This window comes from Rosa rugosa, chromosome 1, assembly GCF_958449725.1.
Source record: "Rosa rugosa chromosome 1, drRosRugo1.1, whole genome shotgun sequence".
NCBI classification, from domain to species: Eukaryota; Viridiplantae; Streptophyta; class Magnoliopsida; order Rosales; family Rosaceae; genus Rosa; species Rosa rugosa.
Window position 1 is genome coordinate 23,965,477 of NC_084820.1, and position 27,002 is coordinate 23,992,478.

Consider the following 27,002-nt stretch of genomic DNA (forward strand, 5'->3'; position numbering starts at 1 on the left):
AAGTTTTGTGTGAGTGGGAATAAAAATAAGTTGGTGGGGTGTATGGGAAGTATATTAGTGGATTTGGGGTGTATGAGAATTTCCATGTATGATATTGTATCTCAATCAAGTGTTTTCTACTTCTCTTCCCTTTTCAAATTGCAAAAATTACAATAGTTCATGTAGTTCTCAATGAACTATATTTATAGTTTTATACATGAGCAGTCATCTTAAAAAAAAAAAAATCAAATATAGATGAGGATTGTAGATTTGTATCGTAATCCCAACTGAAATAAAATCTTTTTGTATTTGGGTGTTATATAAATAAGTAGCTGAAAGATAAACAAGAGAAAGATATCGAATTTAACATGACTATAGCAACAGTTGCTTTATTTTCCAAAACAGTGTACCTATAATCACAACTATTTATGCATGTATGGTGCTTATTCGTAGCAAGGTTTTAGTGAGGCCACTTTATGTCACAATTCCAACTTAGAAGCAAAGCATTCAGACGAGAAGTGAAGACAATTTTTCACTACTTTCAATAGTTTTATGTATTTTATTTTGTCCTATATAGTTTATTCAAACAACAATTAGGAGGACGTTTTTGTTGCTTGCCTTTATGTTTTTGGATGTGGATGGGGCACTTTAGTTAACTATGTATTGTATGAAAAGCTGGGCTATAGCATGTCAGTTCCGACTCCTCGTCGTCTTCCTCTGGATATTCAACAAAATTGGGATCGTTTCCCTCATCAGAGTTTTGAGAGTCGTAGTCGGTATGTTGAGCGGCGCTACCAACAAAATGGAACATACTGTTCTACGCCGTGGGCCTCTCAATCGGTTCATGCTGCTGGGCCAAGTCATCCTTCAAGCAATCCCTTGCAGGTGCCTAGAACCCTAATTCTGACTCATCCAAGGCAAGGCTTCTAGCGTCCCCCTGCTCCATCTCCTGCCACCACGTCATTAGGGGAGGGCCCCTCCAACACCAAATCTACCGATAAGGGTAAGGCAAAGGTGGATGATTGGACTTCCATGTCACCATCAGTGTCACCATCTCTGGTGGCTTCCCCTGACGTGGACGACATGCAGATGGCGATATCTCTATCCTTGGCTGATATGGCAGGGCCACCTCGTGGCCAACATGACTCGACTTTGGATACACTACCCATACACCCCATTGCATCTATAGGTTTGGACCACTTTCCTTTGTTGGGTCTTCACCTTGACCCGGTGGGTCTCCAAACCTTTTTGGCCCATCATGAAATCCTACTTGATCCTACATTCTTAACTTCAAACCCATCTGACCCAATCCCTGATCCTTCACCCCATCCTTATCTAGACCCTTTTCTTACTCACTCACATCTTTTCCATCCTTATCCAACTCATATCCCCACATTTGATCCGCCTCAACCTTTTCTTCCTCTCCTACCAGATGTCCTCTCTGGTTTACCTTTGTCCGTACCTCCCCCAATTCCACCCATGGGTTCTTTGGCTCTTCTGGCAAATCAATTCCAACATTTACAGGTGCGGAAGAGGTTACAGGAGGCTATGCAGGAAAATACGAGGCAACTCAAGAGGCACAAGACTTTGATTCCGGATATTGATGTTCCCATGGTTCCAGTTCAAAGATCTCAGATTGCATCTAAACCAAGGTGAGGTAGACCTCCTGGTACTTCGGCTACTAGAAAGTCTAAAGGAACTGGCCGCCGGGGTCGTCGTAAGAAGGTTCTTGTCTCCCAGCTCCCTACCACTCAGGAGGCTACACCTCAATTATCAACTCCGGAGGGTACATCCTTTGCCTCAGTTTCTTCATCTGCAATGAATCTTTCTGTTATGGATCATTCTCCTACTTCCTTGGTTTCAATTGATCCAGATGTTTATTCAGTTGGTGATCCCATTCTGTGTTCTGCCCCTTCTGATGGTAAGGGTAATGGCATTGGTAGCTGGCCAGGTGCAGCTACGGGTTCTGAATGAGAATCCTCTCTTGGAACTGTCAGGGACTAGGGTCGACCTTGACAGCAAAGTCTCTTCGTCGACTTTGGAGGAAATACGATCCGGAAATTGTCTTCCTCATGGAAACAAATCACAAGGAGAAGACGGTTTCTTCTTGGCAACATCAACTTAAGTTTGATCACTTGTATGTAGTTAATCCTGTAAATACTAGTTATGGGGGGTTAGCTATTTTGTGGAAATCTTCAGTACAGGTGTCTGTTGTAGAATATAATCTCAATGTTGTGGACACCCTAGAAGAAAAAAATAAGAAGACTTTTTGGAGTTATATGTCTCGTTATTTCACTGCCCAGTCAATTCCTTGGCTTTGCTTAGGTGATTTTAATGATGTGTTGCATATAACTGATAAGTGGGGGGGGGGGGGGGGGGGTCTCCTTTTCCTCTATGGCGAATGAACCTGTTTCGCACTTTTGTCCATCAATGTGCTTTGAGGGATCTCCAAGCTCAGGGTCCATTTTATACTTGGTATCGGTATCGGAACAACACTGTGGTTCTTAAGGAACGTTTGGATCGCTGTTTGGCCAATGCAAAGTGGTGCTCTGCTTTTCCTCACTCATAGGTTTTCAATCTTCCCATAATTGGGTCCGATCACCGTCCTCTGCTACTGGACTCTAGGCCCCAAGAATCCTACTCTCCTAAGTTGTTTCGCTTTGAGCATATTTGGACAACTGCAGATTCTTGTCAGCAGGTTATTGCAAAAGCTTGGTTGCATGCTTCCCCAAACATAGCTCTGCCAACCTAGATTGCTAATTTGAAGTCCTGCAAACAATCTCTATTAGTCTGGAGCAAGAAGACTTTTCCTAATTCACATAAGAAAGTTGAAGACCTGCTGATTACTCTAAATCATCTCCACAACGCCACGGATCCTAACTCTGCCTCTCAAATTAGGAACGTGACTTTGGAAATTGATTAGCTTTGGTTATTGGAAGAAAAGTATTAGCACCAGCGCTCTCGTGTGTCGTGGCTCAAATTGGGAGACTGTAACTCCAAATTCTTCCATCAGAGTGCAACTCAACGTCATCAACGTAACAGAATCCTTTGACTCCGAAATGCATCTGGGATTTGGATGGAATCTGATATTGATATCGCCAAGGTATTCTTATCTTATTTTAAGCAGTTATTCTCTTCCTCTGGTTCTAGAGATTGGTCAGATGTTATTCGCTTGGTTGATCCTGTCATCACTGAAGAAATGAATGCTGGTCTTCTTTCTGAAGTAAGTCTAGACGAGATTCGAGCTGCAATCTTTCAGTTGGGGGCTTTAAAATCTCCGGGGCCCGATGGCTTCCCCGGAGTTTTCTATCCGAAATATTGGCATATAGTCAACTCTCTCATCTTCCAATCTACTTCATCCTTCTTTTCCACTGCTAAGGTTCTCCCCGAATTGAATCAGACTCATATAGCCTTGCTTCCTAAAGTTGAGCACCCTGAAAATGCTTCTCAATTCAGACCGATTGGGTTTTGTAATTTCTCATATAAGGTGCTGGCTAACCGGCTCAAACCTCTAATGTCGATCATCATATCAGAGAACCAATCAGCTTTTGTCACAGGTAGACAAATCCAGGATAATATTATTATAGCTCATGAAATGTTCCACCATCTCAAGCTACTTCGTACTTGTCACGCCCCGGAGTTTGAATAACAAATCCAAATCCGAAACATGAATTAATACATCTCACATAAATACAACCTGAATTTTTTTCTCAAAACAACCACACTTCACACCTCTCAATATTACAATAAATCAAATCCTCAAGTTAATTATTACAACACACTCTCACCAAATCAAATTCTAAGGCTCAATGAGCTTAACTCACCTCACTATTACAAATGCTGTAAAACTATAACAAATACTCTAACCGGCTCGATCACCGCCCTGATTCTCCTGACCTGCAGGATTACCCGCTACACCGTTTGAATAGTGTACCGGGATTGCAACAATACAAACCCGGTAAGCTTTTTGCAAAGCTCGTATGAGTAAACGAAAGGATTGCACGATTTAAAGTAACACAATCAACTCAAGCACATTTTAATTTTGTTTTGCATAAGAATTGAAGTGTACAACGTCACTTCAAGCATCAATCAACTCACATCTCATCATGACTACTCAAAAATAAACAACTTCTTACTCAATATATACTCACAGGCTTATGATTTATTTATATAAATCATCCCATACAGTATATTATACTTACAGGCTTATGATTAATTATATTAATCACCCCATTCAGTATATCATACTTACAGGCTTATGATTAATTATATTAATCATCCCATTCAGTATGTGATGTCATACCCAAGGGCATATGATAACTCGTTTATCCCCCAAGCAGTATGATGGCAGACAGACTAGAGCTCTAACTGTATCGTAAAGTGTCACCTGGGCCAAGGTTCACCTTACGAATGACTGCTTTTCTCAATTCACTCGACTCCTCATTTAATTCATCTCAACGACTCAACTATCGCACTTTACTCAATTACCCATTATCATAGACAACACAACATCTAAGATAAATCACATATTCCAAAGGTAATGCTCAAAATATAACTCAGTAAATCACACCATCCAATATATATTCCACGTAAATATATATATACGTAGTCACCCACACAAGAGTGACCACTAATACCAACTATAGTTCACATGCAATAAAATCTAGAAATTCATTTTTATAGTTTAAATACATTTTACTTACCTATGGACCGTAGTCGATCAAGTCCATATAATTTAAAACAAATATTTATTTTCATAAAACAATTTCCACAATTTCTCAATTAAATAAAATCACCGAATTTCGGTTCGTGAATGAACCATGTGCGATTTACTCACCTCGATATTCCCGCTGCGTCTTCAATTCAATACAATACACACCGAAATCGCTCACCCAAGGAAGACCGTCAATCACCTAATCACACATGACCTTAACTTAGCCAATAACTCAAAAACATATTCAAACGACAATCCAACGGTCGGATCGAAATTAAATGATGATCCAACGGTCGGATCCTCACGGATCGCCCTTAGGATCACCCTCCAAAAATCATCACGAAGATCCAACGGTCGGATCTCCCTGAATCGTCCTTACTAACATCTTCACAAATTTATACGAAAATCCAACGGACGGATTCTCACGAATCGCCTCCCTAATCACTGTTTTGCATTTATACGAAGATCCAACGGTCGGATCTTCGCCCATGACCACACAAAGCCACTGGGACAGTCATAAGATCATCATATCAAAACTACAAGTCCATCTGACGGTCCTAACTTCACAGATCACAAATCTAACGATCGAAATCGATCTAAACTTAAAAATTCATAACTTAATCATACGATATCCAAAAATTGCGTATAATATATCGAAATGATCGTATTGAAATATAGAATCTGAAAATGTACAGAAACCATATTTTTGACCCCCGGAGGTGGCCGGAAAGGGCCGCCGGAGTTAGTGGCAGAGCCGCCGCCGACCACCACCAATGGTGTCGGGGCCGGGCTGCTCTTCTTCCTCTCATCATGCTTAACAACTTTCATAACTACCATGTAAGCTGAAAATGACTGGAAGTGGTTGAAATTACCTAAAACAGTCGAGGTGGCCGGAAAATTTCCAGAATCCGGCGAAATTTGCAGAATCCGGCAAGGCTTGATTTCGACGTCAAAACTTCAATTTCAGGCTTCGATCCCTTCTAGAGAGTTGTTAAGAAACTCAAGGTGAACTCATTGGTTCAAGAATCACAGAAAAATATGGTCTGTAGCTCGAGATATACCGATCGAAAGCTTCGGTGGTCGGAAAAATTCCAGAATCCGGCGAGCTTGAGTTTCGACGTAAAAACTTCAACGAAACGCTTCGATTCCTTCTGGAGAGTTGTTCAGAACTTCAAGAAGAACTCACTAAGCCAAGAATCACATAAAGAGGTGGTCTGTAACTCGAGATACACGGATCGAAGGGTTGTTTGTCGATCTAAACCAGTCGAGCTCCGATGAACGTGAAATCGTTCTTCCCAGGTCTGGTCCTTCTTGGTGCTTGTTCCGAAAGTTGAGGCGAATCCAATGAGACAAGAATCAAGAGAATTGGCGGCCTGTAGCTCAAGATATCGAGATAGAACCAAATCGAGCTCAAAACGGAACCGTGTCCTCCGCCGCCACTGCCGGCCGTGTTGCGGTGCAAGGTTGCCACTGGTAGCTGCGCAAGAACGAGGTGGAACTATAGGAACTGGTCTGGTCTTGATTGGTGGTCGGTGGAGGGAGAGATGAGTTGATGAAGATTGCTCTGTTTCTTGGATGGTTTTCGGACGTGAGACAGAGAGAGTGAGAGAGAGTTGTCTGGTATGATTGAATGATTATTCAATTATGCATAATCATGAATGATGATTAAGACACCGGCCTTGAATCAAGGAACACCCTTCCTTTTAACAAAGGTGTTTGCCACCAACTGTTTTGGTTAAAAGAAAAACCGGTTATTACAATCTACCCTCCTTAAAGAAATTTCGTCCCGAAATTTAAGCGCAAGTTAATTGCTCTCGATTACGGTTAACCTAACCATCGAATCTCCATCTTTCCCAAAACTGTAGTAATCGACAAAGCCGCAGCCCTTTGTATAAAAATACATTCCTATGGCCACTAAATCCTTTCATCACAAACGTAAACTCACACAACAAGAATTCACAGATGAAATCCTCATTCCCACTTAAGTCATCAACATGACATTCCTTCACCGCATCATTTCTCAAATTTTCAACACAACAATTGCCTCAAGCAACCCACACTCAAATCACCACGTGACATTGCACATATAGCTGTTTTCACACAGATCGTCATCCTGTACTGGCATACAAGCACAGTAAACACTCCCACAAAGCGTTTCGCTACTCAATTAGCATCACTCAAAACAAATCATTCTCAAAAGCACGCCAATAAAACATGTCACCCAGTGATGATGACTTGGGCTTGCTCAATCCTTGGGCTAGGCATTAGGGCTGGCCAATTGGGCCGAAGAAACCGAACCATCCACATTTCGAACCGGCCCGAACCAATTTGGGTTTAACATTTGGGCCTACCATTCGGGCCGAACAATTGGGCTTACTATTTGGGCCTACCAATCGGCCGAACAATTGGGCTTACTATTTGGGCCTACCAATCGGCCCACCGACTTCCAGCTCGGCTACGGTATGAAATTGTACATACCGTAGGTATACCGTATATATGTATGCATACCGTACAGACCGTATATACGTATGCATATCGTACAACTGTATATACGTATGCATACCGTACAGACCATATATACATATGTATACCGTACATACCGTATATACGTCCGTATATCAAGCATATACGGGATCCAAAAATATTTGTAAGAGGTAAGGTTCGAACTCCCGACCTCGAACACGAAGGTTTTGCTCCCAACCACTGAAGCAAGAGCTGCCTTCATTAATATATGCTCACGTGTTATATTTATTATGTCATAAGCGACATAAATAAAATAACGGGGGAGGCAAGGTTCGAAACCTCAACCTGCTGCACGAAACCTTTGTCCCCAACCACTGGAGCACAAGCTGTGCTTAATATAATGTGTACAAATGTTATACTTATTATGTCATAAGCGAACATAATAAAAATAAACGAGAGGCAAGGTTCGAACCTCTGACCTCTTGTACAAGAGCCTTGCTCTTCAACCACTAGAGCACCAGCTGCTCTCGTTACTATCCATGCAACTTCTTTTATTTATTCTATCATAAGCGATAGAATAACAACAAACTGTCGGTACACTCCACGTGCCACGACACGTCTCTTCCGTGATTTACGGAAAGCAAATCACTTTCGGCTAAAGCTGTCTGCCACAGCGTCTCGAGGTTCGGCCTGTCCCCTTACACGCTCAACACGCGCCAACAGCTTTTCCGGGTTTCGGGGCGACTTTAATCCAACGCGTGGATTCAAATTCTGAGATCGTTCATCCAACGGTGGAGATCTGCTCACCTTGTTCTATAAATAGGTGCATTCTGGAGAAAAACTGTTCACTCCAAAAGAAAAGAAATTTTCTTCCGAGCTCAAGTCTTTCTCTCTCAACTCTTCAGCCTTTCTCTTCTCAAATCCTTTCTTCATCAATTTCGATCCTTCTCTTCTGATCTTCTCTCCCATCTAGTTGATTCAATCCCATCTTTCCTCTGAACTTTCAGATCTTCAATCTTTTCCTCCAAATCTTCAATCCTTCTTTCTCAGATCTTTTCTTCCATTTGAAGATTCGATCTCATCTTTCCTCTGAGAATCTCATATCTCCAATCACCAGTTCAACAACTCCAATCCTTCTAACAAAATCTCCCTCAAACACTAAACCATGTATTCCTCGATTTTCACATCCTCTCACTCCATGACCCAAGAGCCACGAACTCTGCAACTAATGGAGCTCCAAACCCCGCAACAAATGGAACCACAACAACAGCAACCAACAGAGGAGGGAGGAAACACCCAAGCAGCTGGAAGTAGTGCCAACATGGATTTCTGGCGAAGCCGTACCAGGTGGATTCCTACTCCAGAACAAATAAGAATCCTCAAGGATCTTTACTACGTCAAGGGATTTAAGTGCCCAACTACAGAGCACATTCACGAGATCTGCCTCCAGCTGAACCAGTATGGACATGTTGAGGGTAAGAACATTTACTTTTGGTTCCAGAACGTCAGGGCTCGAGAGAAGCAGATGAATAGGTGTAACCAGGCTGCTCCAGTGCCCATGGAAACTAGTTCTCTTGGTACTGGTGGATCCATTGATCTCAATTTTGGGTCCACTGGTTCTACTGGTGCTGGTGGATCCATCGACATCAATTTTGGGCCAGCTGGTGGATCCATTGACATCAATTTTGGGTCCACTAGTTCTACTGATGATGGTAGATCCATTGATCTCAACTTTGGTTCCACCTATTCTACTGGTAATGAAGGATTTCTTGATTTAAATTTTGTTTCATATTCTTCCTCACACTTCAACACTAATACCAGTACAACTCTTTTGGCACAACAGGAGGACTGTAATACCCCGAAAATCCAAATTAAATTCCATGGATTTTTAGAAATGATTTCACGGTAGTAGGAGCGAGTACGAAGCTTGGAGAAGTTGTGGAATTAGTTCGAACGATTTTATTTTCGAAAACGAACGTTTTTTAGGGGGGCCGAGAAAGTTGACTTTTTATACGTACGGAATTTGGGAAAACTTCCTTCATGAAAGTTGTAGAGCTCATCGATACGATCGCGTGCATATGTGGAACGCAATATTCGGAGTTCGTATGAATAAGTTATGAATATTTAAAAATTGGGATTTTTCTATAAATAGGTGGAAAATCTGATTTATTTCGGAAGGACGAAAGTTTCTCAAAATTGCATTTTGGTCCCTGAAACTCTCCGTTCTCTCTCCTCCCTACGCAGCCGACCCGACTGACCCGACCCGGACCCATCTCCCTCCTCCGGCGTCCTCCGGCCACGACCCGGCCATCCCTGGCTTCGCCGTGAGCCGTCCAGTCGCCTGGTGCCATCACCTTGCATCAACGCTGCCCCCAGACGTGGATCGAAGCCCCCCAGAGCCTAGCATTCGACCCGACCGGATCTTGGCCGTGCCGGCGTTGCACGGGCCGATCCTCCCCATTTTCGTGATCTCCTCTTCCTCCTGATCATCCCCATATAAGCCTTGCATGACGATTTTGGGTGTAGAGCGCTTGATCAAGGTTTGACTTTTTAGACGGCTCTGATTCAATCTGGAATCAGATCAGACGCTCCGGATTAATCGAACTTCAAAGCTTGATCTAGGACGATCTAAGCCAAACCAGACTTAGCTCCAGGTATGGAAGTCGATCACCCTTTCATTTTGAACCAGTTTGTAGTTGGTCACTTTGCCATCGGAGGTGGTTGACCGGCGTTGACCGCCGCGTTGACCGCCCACTAACCACCGCTTGTGGCGGCGTATCAGACCATATTTCGAGTTTTCATTATCTAGGCGATGATCTATGCATCCATACGAGCGTTTTGATATATAACTTGGTCATGTTAGAAAAAGTTGATAAATAGTGGATTTACATTTTTACGTTACTATTTACGGTTTTTACGTTTTATCTTCGGTTTACGATCTGCGAAGATCAGACCATCGGTTTTACTTCAAATTTTAATATGTTGATCGTATGACTGTCCCGGTGACTTTGTGAGGTCACGGGCGAAGATCCGACCGTTGGATCTTCGTATAATTGAGAAATAGTAATTCGGAAGGCGATTCGTGAGAATCCGACCGTCGGATTTTCGTATAATTTTGTGGAGATGTTAGTAAAGGCGATTCAGGAAGATCTGACCGTTGGATCTTCGTGATAATTTTGGAGGATGATCCTAAAGGCGATCCGTGAGGATCCGACCGTTGGATCATCATTAAATTCAGATCCGACCGTTGGATCATCGTTTAATTTGAATCTGAGCGTTGGATCGTCGTTTAATTACATTTATGAGTTGTTGGCTAAGTTAAGATCATTATTGGATTAGGTTATCGACGGATTGATTTGGCGGACAATTCGGGAAAATTGTTGTTTTAGCTGTTAAGAAGACGCAGCTGGATTAGAGGTGAGTAAATCTCACGTGGTTCATATTACGAACCGAATAAATTTAATTACTTTATTTTTGTCGCAATTGTGTGAAAATATTTGTGGAATAAATATTTGTTTTAAATCATATGGACTTGATCAACTACGGTCCATAGGTAAGTAAAATGATTTTATTATACAAATGAATTTCACGGTTTTTATGCTTGAACTATAGTTGGTATTAGTGGTCATCCCTGAGCGGATGATTACATATATATATATATATATTTACGTGGAATATATATATTGGTTGACGTGTGATTGGTGTGATGAAATAATTGAGAATGAATTGGATATTATTCAAGCTATTAATCTCGCATTTAATTGTTGAATAATGAAATGTTGATCATGTGGTGTGAAAGCTATTTTATATGCCCAATTGTGAATATGTGGAAATTATTTTAAGAAATAAAGATTTGTCTTGAAATAATATGTCTCTTTATGTGGGTGTACATATACATATATACGATCTATAAATCATAAAGATTGTATTTTGTGATTTTGATTATGTCTGAGAAGTACAATTGTGAAGCCGGGTGTTATCTACTACCCCGTGCTTAAGTGAATTACTGGTAAATGTGTTTTGGTGTTATGTGGAAGTTAGCCTTGGGCCTTAGTCCCTACAGATAGTGCACTATTATACTCTTAGGAAGGTTGCTTACTTTGAGTATACATACTTGGGTATAGTACGTTGGACCCTAGTATGCTGCGGCTTTCCCGTACTTTGGGTATAGTACGTTGGACCCTAGTACGTGGATTTATGATTTGTTACCAGTCAACCTGGCTTACTTGTGCTTTGGGTATAGTACGTTGGACCCTAGCACTTGTATTTATGAATTGTTACCAGTTAATCCGAAAATTCACTAAAAAGAAAAGTGTACTTATATTATTTTGATCAAATATCTATTTGTGATATGTTGTTAATATGTGAAGGTGTTAGTGGAAAGAGAATCAAGCATGCTTTGCTTTAATGTTATTTCACATATTAATGTTGCAATATTCGTTGGTGGTGATCAGTCAAATGCTGAGTTTTAAAAGAAGTATCGAGAATAAATAGGCTTATATATGTTTCTTTGATTTTTGGAATTACATTGTGAGTGCGTCGATTGTTTACTTGAGTTATAATAAATATAATTGAATAAATCAACAGTTCTTTCTTGTTTGCTCATACGGGCTGTCAAAAGCTCACCGGGTTTTGTGTTGTTGCAACTCCCGGTACACTATTTAAATTGTGTAGCGGGTAGTCTTACAGGTCAGGAGAATCAGGGCAGTGATCGTGCGGTTTAGAGTATTAGTATTAGATTTACAGCAATTGTTTTGTGAGGAGAATTATACTCATTTGAGTTTTACTATTTGATTTGGTGAGAGTGTGCTGTAATAAGTAGCTTGAGGATTTGGTTTATGTAATATCAAAGGTGTAATGTGCAGTTGATTTTGAGAAAGAAATTCTGAGATTATAAACAGGGTATTTGAGGTTCATGCTTCGAATATGAATTACTTAAATTCAGAATTCGGGGTGTGACAGATTGGTATCAGAGCGTGAGGTGCATACTTAATGATTTGTCAATACTTTCCGAGTGATGGCCCGTCTGCAGCGGATCCCCATCGTGTGCTCTTCAGTATTGATCAAGTCATTGGTATGTGAGAGTGTTAGAAGTCATCTAGGACATTTGGTCGTATTAGGAGTTATGAAATACCCTTGGTGTGTTAGTATATTGGTTATTAGGTACTTGTATTGACTGATGCTATGTTTGAGTGTTATACAAGTTTTAAACAATTTTTGCTATGCTTCCGAAGTAATGGACAAATTGGGAAGCATAACTAAGGATTGAGGTAGACCCTTAGGTAGAGGTCTAGTCTGATGTAGGAACAGGATCTTTCTATGGAGACAGTTGTGGATGAGGTGTAGGCATCCGAGGTTGAGCTGTCTGTTCCACTAGTGGTTGATGTGATGAATTCTATTCTTAGGTTGAAATGGTGAAAAATGTTGAGGATTTAGAAGTAGTTGGAAAGAGAATTGATCTCACAACTCAAAGATGATAGGAGTGTGAGAGGTTATGAGATAGAGTTCTCAAGACCATGGGTTTAGGAGACGAATGGATGCTAACTTTAGCAAGGTGTAGGGAATAGAGATGCCTTATCAGCCTTAAGACTTTTCTTACTAAGGCAAAGTGTGATACTAGAGGACCTAATCTCTTGGTGTGTTGTGACAGGCTGTGCTTGATGTCTATAGTAGACTTTTGCGTGTGAATTCTATTTGTAAAGTGTTGTTCTATGTGGTATGTTGCATGATGCATCTTTCGTTATTTAACAGCGAAGTCTTTTACAACTTTGTTTGTGTGTGCAATACTATCTTGTTGTGTTCGAAATTATTTCGAGTGTTTGTTGTGATTTTGGAAAAGTATCAACATACATTCAATCTTATTAATTTTAGGATGAGTCTTTTACCACTTTAATTAGTGCTGGGGCAATAGAGTTAATACTCTAAGCTCCTCATAGGGGGATGCCAATTATGAAAGATGTGTGCAGTAGAGTTGTTTATGGTTTTGAAAATAGTATTGGGTGACCAAGGTTCGATCCTTGGTGTTGTTGATGGTTAAACAAAAAGAAAAGAAAACATGCACACCATCTTATTGATTTTATATTACAAAAAAAAAAAAGGGAAAACAAGGACTATGCTATGCTAAGCCTAGTCAGCAGCTCCGGATGGGTTGAGGCTGAGCTCAAGAGAAACGTTTGAGCCACTGTGGTAACCGCCTGAGCCACCAGAATAGTAACCAAAAGCGCTACCTTCCTCGGAAGTAGCCTTCAGGTTACCAAAGACGTCCTCGCCATGCACGGGGAACAAAGGAAGAGTTTGAACCTCCTGGTGATCTCCTCCTCGTTGTTGCAGGGATGTTTGTCCTCCTGTTGTGCCAAAAGAGTTGTACTGGTATTAGTGTTGAAGTGTGAGGGAGAATATGAAACAAAATTTAAATCAAGAAATCCTTCATTACCAGTAGAATAGGTGGAACCAAAGTTGAGATCAATGGATCTACCATCATCAGTAGAACTAGTGGACCCAAAATTGATGTCAATGGATCCACCAGCTGGCCCAAAATTGATGTCGATGGATCCACCAGCACCAGTAGAACCAGTGGACCCAAAATTGAGATCAATGGATCCACCAGTACCAAGAGAACTAGTTCCCATGGGCACTGGAGCAGCCTGATTACACCTATTCATCTGCTTCTCTCGAGCCCTGACGTTCTGGAACCAAAAGTAAATGTTCTTACCCTCAACATGTCCATACTGGTTCAGCTGGAGGCAGATCTCGTGAATGTGCTCTGTAGTTGGACGCTTAAATCCCTTGACGTAGTAAAGATCCTTGAGGATTCTTATTTGTTCTGGAGTAGGAATCCACCTGGTACGGCTTCGCCAGAAATCCATGTTGGCACTACTTCCGGCTGCTTGGGTGTTTCCTCCCTCCTCTGTTGGTTGCTGTTGTTGTAGTTCCATTTGTTGCGGGGTTTGGAGCTCCATTAGTTGCAGAGTTCGTGGCTCTTGGGTCATGGAGTGAGAGGATGTGAAAATCGAGGAATACATGGTTTAGTGTTTGAGGGAGATTTTGTTAGAAGGATTGGAGTTGTTGAACTGGTGATTGGAGATCTGAGATTCTCAGAGGAAAGATGAGATCGAATCTTCAAATGGAAGAAAAGATTTGAGAAAGAAAGATTGAAGATCTGAGAGTGAAAAACTGGGGATTTGAGAAGAGAAAGGCTGAAGAGTTGAGAGAGAAAGGCTTGAGCTCGGAAGAAAATTTCTTTTCCTTTGGAGTGAACAGTCGCGTCTCCAGAATGCACCTATTTATAGAACAAGGTGAGCAGATCTCCACCGTTGGATGAACGATCTCAGAATTTGAATCCACGCGTTGGATTAAAGTCGCCCCGAAACCCGGAAAAGCTGTTGGCGCGTGTTGAGCGTGTAAGGGGACATGCCGAATTTCGAGGTGCTGTGGCAGACAGCTTTAGCCGAAAGTGATTCTGATTGCCTTAAATCACGGAAGGGATAAGCCGTGGCAGGTGGGCCGTACGTGGGCTTGTCTCGGATCAAGGCCCTCACTGTAGTTGTGGGTGGAGGCCCAATGGGCTGAACTTCTGAAATAGTTTTGGGTGAAATTCATGGGCCGGATTTCTGCAACAGTTTTGGGTGTTTTGGGCCGGATTGTTGAAACAATTTGAAACAGCTTGGTTTAAATAAAAGGAATGGTATAGTTATCATCGAGAGCAGCTTGTGCTCCAGTGGTTGGGGGGCAAAGCCTTTGTGCAGCAGGTTAAGGTTTCGAACCTTGCCACCCCTTTTATTTTATTTATGTCGCTTATGACATAATAAATATAACACGTGAGCATATATTATTGGAAGCAGCTCTTGCTTCAGTGGTTGGGAGCAAAACTTTTGTGTTCGAGGTCGGGAGTTCGACCCTTGCCTCTTACATTTATTTTTGGATCTTGTATACGCTCAGTATACGAACGTATTTTTATACGTAGAACCGTAGCTTTGTATATTTCTACGGTATGGTATCTGTAGATTTCTACAGTATTGGTAAAGTTGGAGATAGTATAGTCAAGCGTGGTAGTTGAAGTAAGAATTGTGGTGATCAAGTTGATGCTTGGTTAGTGTTCTGAAAACTTTAATCGGGAGAAATGGACTCACGATTAAATTTCGGGACGAAATTCCTTTAAGGAGGGTAGACTGTAATACCCCGAAAATCCAAATTAAATTCCATGGATTTTTAGAAATGATTTCACGGTAGTAGGAGCGAGTACGAAGCTTGGAGAAGTTGTGGAATTAGTTCGAACGATTTTATTTTCGAAAACGAACGTTTTTTAGGGGGGCCGAGAAAGTTGACTTTTTATACGTACGGAATTTGGGAAAACTTCCTTCATGAAAGTTGTAGAGCTCATCGATACGATCGCGTGCATATGTGGAACGCAATATTCGGAGTTCGTATGAATAAGTTATGAATATTTAAAAATTGGGATTTTTCTATAAATAGGTGGAAAATCTGATTTATTTCGGAAGGACGAAAGTTTCTCAAAATTGCATTTTGGTCCCTGAAACTCTCCGTTCTCTCTCCTCCCTACGCAGCCGACCCGACTGACCCGACCCGGACCCATCTCCCTCCTCCGGCGTCCTCCGGCCACGACCCGGCCATCCCTGGCTTCGCCGTGAGCCGTCCAGTCGCCTGGTGCCATCACCTTGCATCAACGTGATAGGAGCATTTTAATGTGGTATTTTAATAGTTAATTCCTCACATTTTGCTTAGTTAATTCCTTAACGAATCGATTTTTAACTCAATTTCTATTTTCTTAGGTACATTGGAGTAAATGATGGTGAAATGAGCATTAGGTTCACACTTACCTATAAATGGTGGAGAAAAATGGAAATGTACTAAAATGTCAATTTTACACATTTTCCTACTCCGGCTAGGAGAAACCAAGCCAAGCAAGGAAGAAGGAGCGGCCGCCTGACCAAATGAACTCCAAATGAGCTGAAACTTTCCAGATCCATTTTAGACATCCTAAGGATCGTTTCTTATGAAGAGTGCCAGAGCTAGAATTGAGTGGAAGGCCTTCAAACAGTCAGCCCAATTTCCTGCAGAAGCAAAACTGGAAAACTGGACCCGTAAGGAGTCCAGCAGCATTTTCGGCCCAACCACATGGAATAAAAATCTGAAATTTTACCAGGGTGATCTACACTCATAATGGAACATTTTTTATGAAGAGGTCATAGTGAAATTGGGAATGCTTGTTGGAGAAATAATTGAAGGAATAAAGGGGCAGAAACTGATCTAAAAACAGCTCAACACCACATGTTCAAGTTTCCTACCCACATGAAGAAAGCTAGATGCTTTTCTCTTTTTCCTTGGATATATTTTTCTGCTCCAATAGATCATCATCACTTCCATACTTCTACACCTTCATGCCTTGCTTTCATTTCATCATTACTCCATCTTTTCCATATTTTACAAACCACTTTCATTATTTTTCTTCCATTTATCATTTCACTCTTCTTTTTCTTCCCTATATAAACACCTTCTCCTCTCACTCTAAAAAACATTCCTTCATCCATTTCATCTTCTTTGTCTCTCCATTTCCATTCCATTTTTCTCTCCATTCTCTAGTTGCAAAATTCTGCGTTTTCAAGTAAGAAGAAGAAGAAGAAGAAGGAGCCGGGAATATCATATCCTCCATCGTCCACCTTGAAGGCTTGCTTCCAAGATTCAAGATTTCAACGTTTCAAGCACTCCATCTCCATCTCCAACTCACGGTGTAATTCATTCTTTTTCCTTATTTAATTTCGTAGGAATTTGTTTCTAGTTAACAATAACATTAAGGGCAAAGTTTAAGCCCAATTTCTATGTTTGAATAAAAATTGTGATTTCTTTATGTTGATTTTTATGTTGCTTATGTGAGATTGCTTAATTGATTTTGGATTATGGAAAACTTTTATATGTATGTGTTCTTTGATGGCCAACTTAGGATATATATGCATGTAATTGGTGCTAGATTTAAGTAGTAAAGGCTTTGGACAAAAGTCGAAATCAATTAAGGAGGATTGCAAATAGATGGACTTTTTCATACTAGGTTGTGCACTTTGGTTGACATCCTTTCTTTGTTCTTCATGCATTGAATGTGTTCTTGATTAGCTAGTTTTCTAGACTATGATTGCATGTTCAATAGGTTTAATTTAGGTGCTTTCACTTAGATTAAATATTCAAGGAAAGTAAAATATGGGAAATCATTTGCTTCGAATGTTTCACATGGTCAACTTATTTCTCATGACATAGATAATCAACTATAGGAATTGTAATTGGATTTCATTCATATGATTGTAGTTTTGATCTTTGTTTCTTGTGTTCCACCCTTGTATATGTGTTTTTACACTTTCTTTATTTCATTTAATTTTAATTCCAATTCTATAATCTCAAAACCCCCCTTTTTATATTAACTTGTATATATTTTTATTCTTTATTTTATTTTTGTACATAATACTTTTTACTTTATTATTTTAATTCTTTATTTGTTTATTTTGACAATGACAGGTGTACCCTCAATCCCCGGAATAGAACGATCCCTATTTGCTTATACTACTAACGATGTTTTCAGGGTTAAATTATGCGCTTGCTTTGAGCGTATCAATTTTTGGCGCCGTTGCCGGGGATTGAAAAATCACTTGTTTTTGTTTATAATTGTTGTATATAAACTGTTTGATACTTAGTTTAAATTAACTAGGTTGTTTTTTTTTTATTGTTGAATACGAGTTTAATTGTGAGTTGTAAATTAAAGAAGGAATAGGTGAAGTCGTGTTTATTAATATTGGCCTAAACCCCTTATTGGTACCTAGTTCAGGTCCCTTAAGGTTGAGGGCGGCCTTTATTAACATTCATTGAACTGTCTAACACACTTAGGACCTTTTACATCCTAGTAAGAATATCCTATGTGAGATGGTGTCTAGGAAGGGGATAACGTTCATGACGGGTTTTTGAATCCAGAAGTGCTTATAAATGGGCTTAGCTCATGCCAAAATGGATTTTTCCTCTCGTGTTCACCCTCCCCTACCTGGCCATTTCAGTAAGGTTGCCCAACGGATGTAGGAGGGACTTTGTGTCTAGACGACTATACTTGGGCCGCACGTCCACTTGATTTACCGCTTGGAATTAGATTTGATATCAATAATGTTTATAACAAAAGAAATACTTGTGCATACTCTTTACGTGTAAATTATTTTGTTGTTTCACACTTTATACTTGTAAAAATACTTTTTACGTTTTATACTCACTTGTGTACTTAACTTGTGTCTTATGTACAAAATACTTGTTAATTATACTTGTAGTTTGTAATTCATAGTTACTTGTTTATTTTTTTTGTATTTCTTTGTTAATATTAAGTTACTAACTTTATTTAATGTAGGTACCGTCTGGCTGCAAGACGTAAAATACAAGCGCTGCTTGGGAGGCAACCCAATTCAGAATATAATCAGATTTGCTTTCTCTTCCCCTTTTACTCCTCCATTTTCTTTTTGTTTTAGTAGTTATTTTCGTAAATTCCATCCCTATATGCTTACTTATTTCATTGCATACTTTTAATTGATTACATTGAGGATAATGCAATATTTAAGTGTGGGGGAAGGGATTTATATTTTTGTCTTTCATTTTGAATCCTATAAATATTTTTGTCTTTCATTTTGAGTCCTATAAATATTATTGAGTCCTATATTTTTAAAAAATAATAATAATAATAATAAATAAATAAATAAATAAAAAAAAAAAAAAAAATGCATTCATTCAGTCTTATTAAATTTAGCTTTTTACAAAAAAAATAAAAAATAAATAAAAATTAAAATAAAAAAAAATTAAAAAAATAAAAAAAATAATAATAATAATAATACACTGTATTATGCCAAATCTGCAGCTCCGGAGGAGTTGAGACTGAGCTCAAGGGAAATGCGAGAGCCACTCGCCCGCATACCGCTCCTCCAAAGGAGTAAATGGAGGTACAAGTCTAGGCTGAAAGACTTTAAACATTAAGCGCTGCATGGGAGGCAACCCATTTCAACCGTAGCTGTGGAGGAGCCATCAACGCAGATTTGCTCTCTTAAACTCTATCTCCTCTATTACTATTTTCTGATTGTATCTTTGTTATTTGCGTTTTTAGTTTTTTTTTTTAGGTTTTCTTGAGTTAATCATTCCATTCACATGATAATTGTTCATTGCATGCTCTAACTTGTTTAACATTGAGGACAATGTATGATTTAAGTGTGGGGGGAAGGATTAATGCTTGTAGTTAGTTTTTGTCATAAAAAGAAAACAAAACAAAAAAATCGAAAAATGTCAGAAATATAAAAAATTTCGTTGCTTTTGTTTTTGTTTTGAGTCTTAGGATGCCTTTCAACTGTCTGGGATGATTCTATATCTCTGAAATCATGACTAAAAGAGGATCACAACATTGAGATGATTTTAAACATGGTATTCTTTGGTTAATTGAGATATATGAAAAATGTATGCACTTGTAGTGGATATGGATTGCATGACCTTGGTACAGAATATGAGCATGTTAAGATGAGTTGTGATTCATAAAATCCATGTGAGATAATTGAACCATGTCCCTTTTTCTTGGAGTGAAATGAAAAATATATTCTTAATTTCTTGGCGATGTTTTGATGATCTCATTATTCTTTCATCTTGATTGACTGTTTGCCATAGATTAAGTTTAATTGACTAGAGAATGCTAGAATTCGCTCTTGTGCTTGTTGAGACGTGATATCAATACATGGCCCTGATTCTGGAAGGGATAGAGGTTCTCTAGGAATTACCACCATTGCTAAATAAACTTGTGTCCCCATTTGTGCCCGTCGTGGGACCCCCCTAGATAAGCCCCTTTGAGCCTACATTAAGCCTTTTCGTTCATCACCCTTAAAATCCTTAACCATGAAGCTTAGTATAGTTACAACCCTACCCTTTGTTCTAAGGACTTAGTGGAGCTATCTTTTGAGACATACTACATGGGTTTGGTGCTAAGGATGAAGATTGAGAAGAGGTGAAAGTTCAAGTGTGGGGATAGACTTGTCCATAAAGAAAAAGATATGTTGAAGCCGTGAAAAATGAAAAGAAAAGAGAAAAATTGTGTACGGCTAAAAAGAAAAAAAGAAAAAAAAATATATGTTTATGGACTTTCATCCCCCATACTTAGTGATTTTGGAGTTTGCTTTGAATTGAAGGCCCACTACAGAAAAATTTGGCCTTTGTCCATTTCACTAGAGTTCAAGGGAAGTTTATATTGAAGATTGGGCCCAACATGAAGACATTTGGCCCTCTTATATTACCTCTATGGAGAAGTGACGTTTTTTGCAATGCCTTGGTGAAATATTTCGAGATCTCTACATTCATATGAGCTCTACTAGGTTTTTAGGACACTTTGATAATCCTTACCTTTCATTTCTTTAAACCTTGAGCCTTAGCCCCATTACAACCTTTGAGAGGACCTTCTTGATCCTTAAGATGGGACAGCCTTTGATGTGTAGATGAGTTACAAGAGTTGAACCTATGGCTTGGGTCCATTAGTGCAAGTAGTTGATATCCTTCATGTGATCTTTTGAAAAAAATTATATTCACAAAGTGCTTTTCGTTTCTTATATATGTGAGCTATTTGACTGCCTTAAAATATGTTCTCTCACATATAAATGAGTGATTATAAGCTTTTAAGCATTGCCTTGATCTGAGAGAAGAAAGAGTGGATATACCTTGTGAGGATATGAATCATACTTGTCTGAAGCATGCTAAGCTAAACCCCAATCACCATTATTACAACCAAGTCCTACTTGTGTATGTGTGGATCATATGTTTTAATTAACTCTCGAATGCTTAACATTGATTCTTGATTGAGTGCTAATCTTGGTGTTGTGAAAGTATGAGATTTCTGAGACAATATGTTAAAGGGCAATAGAGGTCTTTGTAATGTCAACATCATGGTCTTTGTCTTTGAATTTACTCTTTTATGTGTGACGTTTTTTTTTTTCTTTGTGTTTTGCTTTGTGTTTTACGTTTTTGGTTTCTTTGAGTCTTTGTGTTTTTGTTTCCATACTTAGTCATTTTTTTCGTTGGTTTCTTTGTTTTGTGTCATAGTCTTTTTGGTTTGTTAGTTTTTGATTTTGCTAAGGGACTAGCAAAAGCTAAGTGTGGGGGAATTTGATAGGAGCATTTTAATGTGGTATTTTAATAGTTAATTCCTCACATTTTGCTTAGTTAATTCCTTAACGAATCGATTTTTAACTCAATTTCTATTTTCTTAGGTACATTGGAGTAAATGATGGTGAAATGAGCATTAGGTTCACACTTACCTATAAATGGTGGAGAAAAATGGAAATGTACTAAAATGTCAATTTTACACATTTTCCTACTCCGGCTAGGAGAAACCAAGCCAAGCAAGGAAGAAGGAGCGGCCGCCTGACCAAATGAACTCCAAATGAGCTGAAACTTTCCAGATCCATTTTAGACATCCTAAGGATCGTTTCTTATGAAGAGTGCCAGAGCTAGAATTGAGTGGAAGGCCTTCAAACAGTCAGCCCAATTTCCTGCAGAAGCAAAACTGGAAAACTGGACCCGTAAGGAGTCCAGCAGCATTTTCGGCCCAACCACATGGAATAAAAATCTGAAATTTTACCAGGGTGATCTACACTCATAATGGAACATTTTTTATGAAGAGGTCATAGTGAAATTGGGAATGCTTGTTGGAGAAATAATTGAAGGAATAAAGGGGCAGAAACTGATCTAAAAACAGCTCAACACCACATGTTCAAGTTTCCTACCCACATGAAGAAAGCTAGATGCTTTTCTCTTTTTCCTTGGATATATTTTTCTGCTCCAATAGATCATCATCACTTCCATACTTCTACACCTTCATGCCTTGCTTTCATTTCATCATTACTCCATCTTTTCCATATTTTACAAACCACTTTCATTATTTTTCTTCCATTTATCATTTCACTCTTCTTTTTCTTCCCTATATAAACACCTTCTCCTCTCACTCTAAAAAACATTCCTTCATCCATTTCATCTTCTTTGTCTCTCCATTTCCATTCCATTTTTCTCTCCATTCTCTAGTTGCAAAATTCTGCGTTTTCAAGTAAGAAGAAGAAGAAGAAGAAGGAGCCGGGAATATCATATCCTCCATCGTCCACCTTGAAGGCTTGCTTCCAAGATTCAAGATTTCAACGTTTCAAGCACTCCATCTCCATCTCCAACTCACGGTGTAATTCATTCTTTTTCCTTATTTAATTTCGTAGGAATTTGTTTCTAGTTAACAATAACATTAAGGGCAAAGTTTAAGCCCAATTTCTATGTTTGAATAAAAATTGTGATTTCTTTATGTTGATTTTTATGTTGCTTATGTGAGATTGCTTAATTGATTTTGGATTATGGAAAACTTTTATATGTATGTGTTCTTTGATGGCCAACTTAGGATATATATGCATGTAATTGGTGCTAGATTTAAGTAGTAAAGGCTTTGGACAAAAGTCGAAATCAATTAAGGAGGATTGCAAATAGATGGACTTTTTCATACTAGGTTGTGCACTTTGGTTGACATCCTTTCTTTGTTCTTCATGCATTGAATGTGTTCTTGATTAGCTAGTTTTCTAGACTATGATTGCATGTTCAATAGGTTTAATTTAGGTGCTTTCACTTAGATTAAATATTCAAGGAAAGTAAAATATGGGAAATCATTTGCTTCGAATGTTTCACATGGTCAACTTATTTCTCATGACATAGATAATCAACTATAGGAATTGTAATTGGATTTCATTCATATGATTGTAGTTTTGATCTTTGTTTCTTGTGTTCCACCCTTGTATATGTGTTTTTACACTTTCTTTATTTCATTTAATTTTAATTCCAATTCTATAATCTCAAAACCCCCCTTTTTATATTAACTTGTATATATTTTTATTCTTTATTTTATTTTTGTACATAATACTTTTTACTTTATTATTTTAATTCTTTATTTGTTTATTTTGACAATGACAGGTGTACCCTCAATCCCCGGAATAGAACGATCCCTATTTGCTTATACTACTAACGATGTTTTCAGGGTTAAATTATGCGCTTGCTTTGAGCGTATCACAACGCTGCCCCCAGACGTGGATCGAAGCCCCCCAGAGCCTAGCATTCGACCCGACCGGATCTTGGCCGTGCCGGCGTTGCACGGGCCGATCCTCCCCATTTTCGTGATCTCCTCTTCCTCCTGATCATCCCCATATAAGCCTTGCATGACGATTTTGGGTGTAGAGCGCTTGATCAAGGTTTGACTTTTTAGACGGCTCTGATTCAATCTGGAATCAGATCAGACGCTCCGGATTAATCGAACTTCAAAGCTTGATCTAGGACGATCTAAGCCAAACCAGACTTAGCTCCAGGTATGGAAGTCGATCACCCTTTCATTTTGAACCAGTTTGTAGTTGGTCACTTTGCCATCGGAGGTGGTTGACCGGCGTTGACCGCCGCGTTGACCGCCCACTAACCACCGCTTGTGGCGGCGTATCAGACCATATTTCGAGTTTTCATTATCTAGGCGATGATCTATGCATCCATACGAGCGTTTTGATATATAACTTGGTCATGTTAGAAAAAGTTGATAAATAGTGGATTTACATTTTTACGTTACTATTTACGGTTTTTACGTTTTATCTTCGGTTTACGATCTGCGAAGATCAGACCATCGGTTTTACTTCAAATTTTAATATGTTGATCGTATGACTGTCCCGGTGACTTTGTGAGGTCACGGGCGAAGATCCGACCGTTGGATCTTCGTATAATTGAGAAATAGTAATTCGGAAGGCGATTCGTGAGAATCCGACCGTCGGATTTTCGTATAATTTTGTGGAGATGTTAGTAAAGGCGATTCAGGAAGATCTGACCGTTGGATCTTCGTGATAATTTTGGAGGATGATCCTAAAGGCGATCCGTGAGGATCCGACCGTTGGATCATCATTAAATTCAGATCCGACCGTTGGATCATCGTTTAATTTGAATCTGAGCGTTGGATCGTCGTTTAATTACATTTATGAGTTGTTGGCTAAGTTAAGATCATTATTGGATTAGGTTATCGACGGATTGATTTGGCGGACAATTCGGGAAAATTGTTGTTTTAGCTGTTAAGAAGACGCAGCTGGATTAGAGGTGAGTAAATCTCACGTGGTTCATATTACGAACCGAATAAATTTAATTACTTTATTTTTGTCGCAATTGTGTGAAAATATTTGTGGAATAAATATTTGTTTTAAATCATATGGACTTGATCAACTACGGTCCATAGGTAAGTAAAATGATTTTATTATACAAATGAATTTCACGGTTTTTATGCTTGAACTATAGTTGGTATTAGTGGTCATCCCTGAGCGGATGATTACATATATATATATATATATTTACGTGGAATATATATATTGGTTGACGTGTGATTGGTGTGATGAAATAATTGAGAATGAATTGGATATTATTCAAGCTATTAATCTCGCATTTAATTGTTGAATAATGAAATGTTGATCATGTGGTGTGAAAGCTATTTTATATGCCCAATTGTGAATATGTGGAAATTATTTTAAGAAATAAAGATTTGTCTTGAAATAATATGTCTCTTTATGTGGGTGTACATATACATATATACGATCTATAAATCATAAAGATTGTATTTTGTGATTTTGATTATGTCTGAGAAGTACAATTGTGAAGCCGGGTGTTATCTACTACCCCGTGCTTAAGTGAATTACTGGTAAATGTGTTTTGGTGTTATGTGGAAGTTAGCCTTGGGCCTTAGTCCCTACAGATAGTGCACTATTATACTCTTAGGAAGGTTGCTTACTTTGAGTATACATACTTGGGTATAGTACGTTGGACCCTAGTATGCTGCGGCTTTCCCGTACTTTGGGTATAGTACGTTGGACCCTAGTACGTGGATTTATGATTTGTTACCAGTCAACCTGGCTTACTTGTGCTTTGGGTATAGTACGTTGGACCCTAGCACTTGTATTTATGAATTGTTACCAGTTAATCCGAAAATTCACTAAAAAGAAAAGTGTACTTATATTATTTTGATCAAATATCTATTTGTGATATGTTGTTAATATGTGAAGGTGTTAGTGGAAAGAGAATCAAGCATGCTTTGCTTTAATGTTATTTCACATATTAATGTTGCAATATTCGTTGGTGGTGATCAGTCAAATGCTGAGTTTTAAAAGAAGTATCGAGAATAAATAGGCTTATATATGTTTCTTTGATTTTTGGAATTACATTGTGAGTGCGTCGATTGTTTACTTGAGTTATAATAAATATAATTGAATAAATCAACAGTTCTTTCTTGTTTGCTCATACGGGCTGTCAAAAGCTCACCGGGTTTTGTGTTGTTGCAACTCCCGGTACACTATTCAAATTGTGTAGCGGGTAGTCTTACAGGTCAGGAGAATCAGGGCAGTGATCGTGCGGTTTAGAGTATTAGTATTAGATTTACAGCAATTGTTTTGTGAGGAGAATTATACTCATTTGAGTTTTACTATTTGATTTGGTGAGAGTGTGCTGTAATAAGTAGCTTGAGGATTTGGTTTATGTAATATCAAAGGTGTAATGTGCAGTTGATTTTGAGAAAGAAATTCTGAGATTATAAACAGGGTATTTGAGGTTCATGCTTCGAATATGAATTACTTAAATTCAGAATTCGGGGTGTGACAAGGACAAACATCCCTGCAACAACGAGGAGGAGATCACCAGGAGGTTCAAACTCTTCCTCTGTTCCCCGTGCACGGCGAGGACGTCTTTGGTAACCTGAAGGCTACTTCCGAGGAAGGTAGCGCTTTTGGTTACTATTCTGGTGGCTCAGGCGGTTACCACAGTGGCTCAAACGTTTCTCTTGAGCTCAGCCTCAATCCATCCGGAGCTGCTGACTAGGCTTAGTATAGCATGGTCCTCGTTTTCCTTTTTTTTTTTTTTTTTTTTTTTTTTTTTTGTAATGTAAAATCAATAAGATGGTGTGCATGTTTTCTTTTCTTTTTGTTTAACCAACAACAACACCAAGGATCGAACCTTGGTCACCCAATACTATTTTCAAAACCATAAACAACTCTACTGCACACATCTTTCATAATGATGTAATAAAAACAATCACTAAAAAAGAATCCAACAATCAATTAAGTCGCATCGAGGTCTAGCTAGTATCCTCTGAGTCAAACCAAACACAACAATTTCATCGATAGGATTAGGGATTTATAAAGCTAAACACATCCTGAGTTAGCTAGGAAAAACCCACGTCTTTAGAGTTACTCTTACAACTCTTATAAAATCTCAACCATTTCCTCTATTAATTGCTCCATTAAACTTACCACAATTCATACCCTATGAATTTACGATTTAGAAACCGAATCAAACTCCATATCGCATAGTAATTCACTTGAACCACTATGGATACCCAACAATGTCACTACAATCAATACCCAAAATTGCACTTAACCATTTCTCCTAAAATCCATCACCACAGAAACACACCCTCATCTAATAACATTTACAGAGAGTTGACTCTAAATCTCCCTATTATTTACCGACCAAGATCAAACTCCATTTCAAAACTTTAAGTGTCCCGCCTACTTAAACTTAAAACACAAACAACCTCAAATTCACTTCAGTCCAACTCCATACTACGATCCAAAACTTAAGAAAACTAGTTCACAAAATCAATTTCCTTCACTTAAATAAAACTATGTCCACAAGTCATAGTCAGGTCAACAGACCAAGGTGTCCAAACGGAGAATTTCCAATCCAGTTGTCTTTGTGAAACGCAAAATATCAATCAAAATGATGCTCGCAACATCAACCACGTATACAAAAC

The 27,002-nt window shown here is 38.9% G+C and overlaps 2 long non-coding RNA genes across 2 annotated transcripts; both read left to right on the top strand.

Annotated features, from left to right (window-relative positions):
• The first annotated feature begins 9,248 nt into the window (after positions 1-9,248).
• LOC133746283 (uncharacterized) lies at positions 9,249-12,002 on the top strand. Its single transcript, XR_009864051.1, has 3 exons — positions 9,249-9,810; positions 10,496-10,573; positions 11,831-12,002. It is a non-coding gene; the product is annotated as an uncharacterized LOC133746283 (long non-coding RNA).
• Positions 12,003-15,864: 3,862 nt separating this feature from the next.
• Positions 15,865-25,753, top strand: LOC133724334 (uncharacterized). Its single transcript, XR_009853618.1, has 5 exons — positions 15,865-16,902; positions 18,546-22,382; positions 23,156-23,544; positions 24,230-24,307; positions 25,565-25,753. It is a non-coding gene; the product is annotated as an uncharacterized LOC133724334 (long non-coding RNA).
• The last annotated feature ends 1,249 nt before the right edge of the window (positions 25,754-27,002 follow it).